This window comes from Pseudorca crassidens, chromosome 8 (genome assembly GCF_039906515.1).
Source record: "Pseudorca crassidens isolate mPseCra1 chromosome 8, mPseCra1.hap1, whole genome shotgun sequence".
In the NCBI taxonomy this organism is placed as follows: Eukaryota; Metazoa; Chordata; class Mammalia; order Artiodactyla; family Delphinidae; genus Pseudorca; species Pseudorca crassidens.
In genome coordinates this window covers 64,681,536-64,690,748 of record NC_090303.1, presented here as the reverse complement: position 1 = coordinate 64,690,748, position 9,213 = coordinate 64,681,536, and the positions used below count along the sequence as shown (strand labels likewise).

The 9,213-nt window shown below is 40.6% G+C and overlaps 1 pseudogene; it reads left to right on the top strand.

Annotated features, from left to right (window-relative positions):
* The first annotated feature begins 5,225 nt into the window (after positions 1–5,225).
* On the top strand, positions 5,226–6,235 carry LOC137228713 (purine nucleoside phosphorylase pseudogene; annotated as a pseudogene).
* The last annotated feature ends 2,978 nt before the right edge of the window (positions 6,236–9,213 follow it).

The window sequence follows — 9,213 nt, the reverse complement described above, 5'->3', positions numbered from 1 at the left end:
AGAATGTTCTCTCTGATGGGGTTTGGATTGTTGGTGTTCTATGTCACCAAATATAGCTGGGTCCAAAAACTTCAGAGAACAATTAGGTGAGTTTACAGCTTAATGTATTGTCTTAAAGGTTTAAGGTTCTAACATTTGGTTTGGTTAAGGTTTAGCCTGCAGAGAAGGTAGGTGAGCAAGCCCCTGTCATTGGACACATGTGCAAATAGATAGCCCAGGTGAAAAGAACGTGAAGACCTTAGGCTTCTCTGGTCTTCTGCTCTGGTGCCTGGACTCTAGCTGGCTTAGCAATGTGACAGGGAGGTTGGTACCAAGGACTGAGCTGTGGACAACAGCCTTCCTCCACGTTGTCTGTGGAGTCCTTTCTGACTATACGTACCTCCTTTCTCTTGCTCTCCCCCCAACTTGGAGTCCTGGTTTCATAGCCCAGGCCACACCCTCTGATGTTTCATCCCTTCTTTACCTGGTTTATTGCTGTCATTCCCTCACTCCACTCCTGGCTCCGTGTGCACCTCCATTCTTGGTGAGAAACCCTGCCTTCCAGCCAGGCAGTTAGAGTCCTGCTGGGCAGACTAAGCCCACTCCCCCCACTATTAGAGGAGGTAGCTTCCTACCCATTTGACCACCTTCACCATGTTCCACAGAAGGCAGTTCTGTCCCTGAGTCACATGAGACCTCCCTGCAGAGACAAGAAGATGTGTCTGAGGCCCCTTTCATGTCTCTGCAGAGAGGAGTACTCCTTGATGGGTTCCCAGAGGAGCACAGGGCTCTGGCAAACCAGCCAGCAGGAACAATAAGACTTCACATAGAATGGTCCATGGCGGCATTAAAAGTGATTATATTGTTCCTTTGGGGAGGTAGATGCCACTTCAGAGAACTGGAATTGAAACCTCTGCCCCAAGACCATGAAGCCAAAATCTTTCTTCCTGAGGTGAGTCTAAAGTCAAACATGGACAACATCCTGAAGGGGATGGGAGGATGTATAAAACAAAACAATGCAAAAACAAAACCCATTTTCCTGAGAGATTTAACAGAAATTGTTTAAATCATGGTTAGAAAAAGGAGGTGGGGGGAAATACTGTGATCCCAGAGCATTAAAAAGAGAGTCTTTCATATCCAAGCATCTATAAGAGCTAGAGACCACGAAATACACTGGGCAAAAGGGATTGATAAACCAGGGCTAGGTGGTCTTGGGCTGTGCCCTGGGGACAATGCTGGTGCCCCTATGAAGGGTGGGTGGATTAAGCCAAACCTCTCGTTCTAGGGAGCTTTGTTGTCTCTCCTTTTGCATCTTATCACCTGCTGCTTCCAGGTCATTCTGAGAGAGAAAGGATCTGAGAAAGGAAAACAGGTGGAAATGTCAGCAACTCTATTAGCTTCCTAGGGCTTGTAACAAATTACCACAAACTATGTGGCTTAAAACAATGGACATTTATTTTCTTATAGTTTTGAGTGCTAGAAGTTCAAATCAAGGTATGGGCAGGCTCTTGCTTCTTCTGAAGGCTCTACAGGAGAATGCATGCTTTTCTCTTCCAGCTGCTGGTGACTCCAGGCCCTCCTTGGCTTGTAGCAGCCTGACCGACGTTTGCTTCCATCATCACATGGCCTTCTCCGTGTGGTCTCCCCTTCTTTTCTGAGGACACTTGTCATTGAATTTAGGGCCCACCCTAACTCAGGATGATCTTATCCTGAGATTCTCAACTTGATCACATCTGCAAAGACCCTTTTTTCCAAACAAGGTGATGTTCACAGGTTCTGCAAGACATTCAACACACTATGGCAAACTTAGAGGAAATATCCTCTAAAATAGCCCTGAAAATAGAAACGGAGACCAGCCTCTTAAGACGGCTCAGGTCACAAGCTGACTCTGAGTTATACTGCTCATCTCGGTTGTCTTCAGCCATTCATCTGGGGGTCACTGGTCCCCTTCTTCACAGCCATCCAGGCACACTGGCTCTGCATCAGGTCCTTGAATTCACCAAACCCCTTCCCATCTTGGAGTCCTCACACTTCCTGCAAGGAAAGCCCTCTACTGCACCTTTTTTGCATGTCTCAGTCCTTCTCACTCTATAATTCTCATCTCTAATGAATACCTCTTCCCAGACAGACCTTCTCTGACCATCCTGTTATTTTTTTTTTTTTAAATCACAACTGCTGTTTGTTTCCTTTAAAGCACTGACCACAATTTTCAATTACTCACTTGATTATTTTCTCTTTTCCCCACTAAACTGAAGTGACAAGTAGGCAAGAGGCAGGTCTACCCTGTTTACCCTACATACCCAGCACCAGGTACAGTGTCAGAAAAGCTAATAGTTGATAAATAAGGATGGAACACATTGAACAAATAGGCATATGTTTCTGACATATGCATTTCTTTTCTTATTTTTTGGACTTTCTTGCGTGATTATCTCAAATTTATTCTTGTTGTTATCTAAACCCTGTTGGGATAATAACTGATGGAGGGATTTTTGCTTCTGCTCTTCTAAAGAGTTTATTGTATCTCTCTGAATTCTATGGGAATTGAGAGCAAAACAACTAAGCAGTTGTTTCTGTTGCACCAAGCACATTGGGTTAGTGTTTTGTGGTCATGACAATTTCCTCCAAGGAAAGGCATTCAGATCAAGGGGGAGAGAGGCCATAGCTACAAGGGCAATTGCCAAGCTTGAGGTAGTATAGTAGTAAAGATGGATGAGCAGCCTGTCAGCTCCCATGCTTGTGAAGACTGGCTTTTGAATTTTCCCTGCTAAAATGACAGCACCCTATGTAGCCTTAAGCTATAATACATTTCTCACACTTTGGTGAAGATTCCTTTATTAAAGCTTTCTTCTTCCTTGTCTTTATGGAAATGATACATTCTTATTGTAAAAATTCAATCATTATAAAAATGTGTAAGAATGAGAGTTAAAAAAAAGTTACCCAAACTCCACCACTGAGAAATATAATGAACATCAGATAGGCATGATTCCAGGCAGCTCTTTGTGCATATATACATATGGAAGGATGTATGGTTAGATAAATAGTCTGAGAAGTAATTTTCATAACAATGGGATGATACTTTACATAATATAATATCTTTGGCAAGAAGGTATGACATTTATTTTTATATGAATTAAACAGAAGGAAAAGAAGTTGATTTGAAACTGAAGTATTTGCAGAATTTGTTATTTTTTTAAACAGAAGAACTATTAGATTCTAGAGGATCCTTCTAAAATTAAGGGAAAAATTACTTTAAATACTTCAAGAATTGCCACAGTTGTTTACTGTTCAATCTGCATTTAAAGGAATCCATGCTTCCTACCAGACTGTCTTCGTTTTGAGTTTCTTTATTTGAGCATATAGGGGCTATATTCCTTAAAGTTTAAGATTGATGACCTTTCTTTTTTCATACACAATTAACATTTATCTCCTCCTTAAGTTGTTCTAAATCGTACGTCTCAAGAATCCACCTCTTTTCCAGACACCTCCCTGTTGGAATTCTCTCTCCTCATCCTCCAGTCTGTACAGATCAGTCTACATCTCCATAAAACTGTTAATTTGGGAGCTTTCTTCTATTATGCTCCTACTTTGGATTCACTGTTTTTTAAGATATCATGTCTTTCTTAATTACATTCTCATTTTGCTAGAGAATATTTTAATCAACTCCCCAATATATGTTGAGAAGAAAAACACTTCTGAGTCACTTCATATCTCAAAGAGCCTTTATTTGTTTGAGTGATAGTTTGGCTGGGCTTAGAATCAATTGTTATGGGTTCTCAGGGGTCATTTCATCTAAAACACAATCTGAAGACTCATTTCCACTGGGAGTATTCCTTTGTCTTATTGTTATCTGGAGATTAACTCACTGGTTTTTCTTCTTTATTTCAACTGAGGTCTAATTTACATACAGTTTAGTGAGTTTTAACAATTGTATACATTCATGCAACACTACCTCAAACAAGATATAGAATATGTATGTCCATCATCCCCCAAATGTCTGGGGTCAACTCCTGCCCCACACTTAACAGAAGTAGCCACTTTTTAATTTCTAGTACCATAAATGAGTTTTGCCTTTTCTAGCACCTCATTTATATGAAACCTAACAGTATATCCTTTTATGTATAGCTTCTTTTGCTCAGCGTGTTGTTGTTGTTGTTGTTGTTGTTTTGTGGTACACGGGCCTCTCACTGTTGCGGCCTCTCCGGTTGCAGAGCACAGGCTCCGGACGTGCAGGCTCAGTGGCCATGGCTCACGGGCCCAGCCGCTCCGCAGCATGTGGGATCTTCCCAGACCGGGACACGAACCCGTGTCCCCTGCATCGGCAGGACTCTCAACCAGTGCGCCACCAGGGAAGCCCCTGCTCAGTGTGTTTTTGAGATTCATTCATGTTATTGCATATTTCAGTAGTATATTCCTGTTTATTGTTGAGTTATATTTCATTGTATGAATATATCGCAATTTGTTTATTCGATCTCCTGAAGATAGACATTTGGGCTGTTTCTAGTTCTAGAGTATGGTGAATAAAACTGCTATGAATGGAATATTATTCATCCATAAAGGAGAAAATCTAGCCATTTGCAGCAACATGGATGGACTTTGAAGGCATTATGCTAAGTGAAATAAGTCAGACAGAGAAAGACAGATACTGTATCATCTCACATATATGTGGAATCTAAAAAACAAAACAAAACAAATTCATACATATGAAGAACAGACTTGTGGTTGCCAGAATTAGGGGTGAGGTGGTTGGGGAGTGGGAGTGGGTGAGATGGGTGAAGGTGGTCAAAAGGCACAAACTTCCAGTTATGAAATAAATGTCATGGGGATATAATGTAGAGCATTGTAACTGTAGCTAATAATATTGTATAGTATATTTGAAAGTTGCTAAGAGAATAAGTCTTTAAAGTTCTTATCACAAGAGAGTGGTGATGGATACTAACTAGACTTACTGCGGTGATTGTTTTGCTCTATATACAAATATCAAATCATTATATTGTACACCTGAAACTAATAATGTTAAATGTCAGTTCTATTTCAATTACAAAAAAGAAAAAATGAAGAAGGAAAATTTCAGAATTTTCTCAAATATATCAGCCATGCATATGTTCATATTAATATCAGTTAATTTTTAATATAAAACACCAAAAAAATCCCTGCTATGACCATTCTTGTAAAAAAAGACTTTCTGTGCACAAATGTTTTTATCTCTTTTAAGCAAATTCCTATGGGTGAATATCCCAGGCATAAAGATGACATGGCAAAAGGAGCTGGTGTGCGTGCATGCGCGCGTCCGCACGCAGGCATTATGGAGCGAGGTTAGAGGGAGTCTGCTCCCCTACCCACGTACAGGGAAGAGGTCTTCTCAGCCCACATGCTTGTCACAGATTCCCATCCTAGAGTCTAGATTCACATATGAAGGTTATCAGAACACTGCAAAATGGCTTTCGTCTTACACCAAACATGGACCTCAAGTGGCAGTGATCTGTGGTTCTGGGTTAGGAGGTCTGACTGACAGATTAACTCAGGCCCAGATCTTTGACTACAACCAAATACCAAACTCTCAAAAGTACAGTGCCAGGTCATGCTGGTTGACTGGTGTTTGGGATTTTGAATGGCAGAGCCTGTGTGATGATGCAGGGCAGGTTCCACATGTATGAAGTCTACCTGCTCTGGAAGGTGACATTCCCAGTGAGGGTTTTCCTGCTTCTGGGTGTGGACACCCTAGTGGTCATCAGTGCATCTGGAGAGCTCAACTCCAAGTCTGAGGTTGGAGATATCAGGCTGATCCTTGATCACATCAACCTATCTTGTTTCTGCAGTGAGAACCCTCTCAGAGGGCCCAGTGGGGAGAGGTTTGGAGTTAGTTTCCCTGCCATGTCTGACACTTATGACCAGGATATGAAGCAGAAGGCTCATAGTACCTGGAAACAAATGCGGGAACAGAGAGTTACAGGAAGGCACCTACGTGATGGTAGCGGGCCCCAGTTTTGAGACTGTGGCAGAGTGTCATCTGTTGCAGAAGCTGGGCGTGGATGCTGTTGGCATGAGCACAGTACCAGATGTTATAGTTTCAAGGCACTGTGGACTTTGAGTCTTTGGCCTCTCCCTCATCAATAACAAGGTCATCTTGGATTATGAAAGCTAGGAGGAGGCCAATCATGAGAAAGTACTAGAGGCTGGGAAGCAAGCTCCTCAGAAATTGGAACAGTTTGTCTTCATTCTTCTGGCTAGCATTCCACTGCCTTATGATGCCAGTTAACCAGCCCTGGAGTGGTCTGGCCTCTCCCTTATGGGATCCGAGGAGCTGCTACCTACTTTGGCCTCTTGCTGGAATCACTTGCCTCTGCCCTTAGGTAGTGGCAGAAAGGAGTGTTGCCTTCCCTACTTGTCCCACCAGACCCTCTGGTGCTGAGTCCTCTTCTGCTCAGTTGTCATCTCAAAATGATTTCCACCCCCATTCCTCTTCAAGAACCAGAGCCCAAGCCCTACCATACATCCAAGGATATGCCCAGGGTTTGACTTGGGGCCGTCAAATTCAGCACAGTAGCTACTGCTAGCTTCCTGAGATGATCCTCTCACATTTCTGGGGGCTCAGTTCTGCCTCAAAGCACTGGAGACCACACAAGGAACAGCCTATTCATTTTGGACTTTTATAATATCATATTTTGAGAATAAAGAGAAAGATGAAAACAAGAAGAAGTAAAGTTAACTTCATTAGAAATTTCCAATCACTTCCGAAAAATTATTTCCATTTTACACTTCCACCAGCAATGCGTGAGATTTCTAGTAGCTCCATATTTTTGCTAACATTGGACTGCCCGTGTTTTTACTGTAGTCATTGTACTGGGTATGTAGTCATACGTATTGTGGTTTTAATTGGCATTTCCAGGATGATGGAAAATTTCAGCATCTTTTCATACACTTAGCATTGGCCATTTATATATCTTCTTTTGTGAAATATCTGTTTAAAATTTTGCCCATTTAAAGGATGTTTTTAATTTTTTTTTTTTTTTAGATATAGAAGATTTTTAAACTAAGTATATTCTGGTTACAATTCCTTTGTCAGATACACACATTTGAAATGTTTTCTACCTGTGTTTCATTGCCTATTCAGTTCTTAACAGTGTTTTTAGCAAATTGATTGCAATATAATTGTGACACAATAAACTACACATGTTTAAAGTGTACACTTTGATAAGTTTTGACATATATATTCACCCATAAAACCATCACTACAGTACAAATAATATACTTATTACTCCAAAAGTTTCTTTGTCTTCCCTTGGAATCCATCCATCCTGGCCATACCGAGACAACCCCATTCTTCAGGAAAACAATGACCTAGTTTCTGTCATTGTAGATTAGTTTGATTTTCCTAGAATATTATATAAGTAGAATCATAAAGTCTGAAAGTTTTTTGTCTGTTTTATTTCACTCAGGTTAATTATTTTAGGATTCATCTACATTGTTGTGTGTATCAGTAGTGCATTCTATTTTATTTCTAAGTAGTATTCCATTATATGGATATACCATATTTTGTGTACTGTTCACTTGTAATGAACACTTGGGTTGTTTTCAGTTTGAGCTATTACAAATGAAACTGCTGTGTACATTCAGAATAGTCGGACTTCCCTGGTGGCGCAGTGGTTGAGAGTCCGCCTGCCGATGCAGGGGACACGGGTTTGTGCCCCGGTCCGGGAAGATCCCACATGCCGCGGAGCGGCTGGGCCCGTGAGCCATGGCCGCTGGGCCTGCGCTTCCGGAGCCTGTGCTCCACAACGGGAGAGGCTGCAACAGTGAGAGGCCTGCGTACCGCAAAAAAAAAAAAAAAAAAAAAAAAAAAAAAAAAAAAAAAAAAAATAATAAGAGAAGTTAAAAGTACTATGAAAGCATAATTCATAAAAGGTAGATAAATTAACACAAATAAAGGCACTTTTATTTAAGAAGCAATTTTGATATATTAATGGCTATATCAAATTGCAAATGGGGCTTAATGACATTCTAGATGATGGAATGATCATGTGACTTTGGAGTCTCCCTGTGCTATGCAGCTGCTTCCCACTAGCTAGCTATTTTACATTTGGTACTGTATATATGTCAATGCCACTCTCTCACTTCGTTCCAGCTTACCCTTCCCCCTCCCCGTGTCCTCAAGTCCATTCTCTACGTCTGTGTCTTTATTCTTTTCTTGCCCCTAGGTTTTTCAGAACATTTTTTTTTTCAGATTCCATATTTATGTGTTAGCATACAGTATGTGTTTTACTCTTTCTGACTTACTTCACTCTGTATGACAGACTCTAGGGCCACCCCCCTCACTACAAATAACTCAATTTCGTTTCTTCTTATGGCTGAGTAATATTCCATTGTATATATGTGCCACATCTTCTTTATCCATTCATCTGATGATGGACACTTAGGTTGTTTCCATGTCCTGGCTATTGTAAATAGAGCTGTAATGAACATTGTGGTACATGACTCTTTTAGAATTATGGTTTTCTCAGGGTATATGCCCAGTAGTAGGATTGCTGGGATGGTAGTTCTATTTCTATTTTTTAAGGAACCTCCATACTGTTCTCCATAGTGGCTGTATCAATTTATATTCCCAGCAACAGTGCAAGAGGGTTCCCTTTTCTCCACACCCTCTCCAGCATTTATTGTTTGTAGATTTTTTGATGATGGCCATTCTGACTGGTGTGAGATGATACCTCATTATAGTTTTCATTTGCCTTTCTCTAATGATTAGTGATGTGTTTCCATACAAATTGTGAAATTTTTGTTCTAGTTCTGTGAAAAATGCCATTGGTAGTTTGATAGGGAGTGCATTGAAACTGTGGATTGCTTTGGGTAGTATAGTAATTTTCACAATGTTGATTCTTCCAATCCAAGAACATGGTATATCTCTCCATCTGTTTGTACCATTTTTAATTTCTTCCATCAGTGTCTTATAGTTTTCTGCATACAGGACTTTTGTCTCCTTAGGTAGGTTTATTCCTAGCTACTTTATTCTTTTTGTTGCAGTGGTAAATGGGAGTGTCTCCTTAATTTCTCTTTCAGATTTTTCATCATTAGTGTATAGGAATGCAAGAGATTTCTGTGCATTAATTTTGTATCCTGCTACTTTACCAGATTCATTGATCAGCTCTAGTAGTTTTCTGGTAGCATCTTTAGGATCCTCTATGAATAGTATCATGTCATCTGCAAACAGTGACAGCTTTACTTCTTCTTTTGCAATTTGGA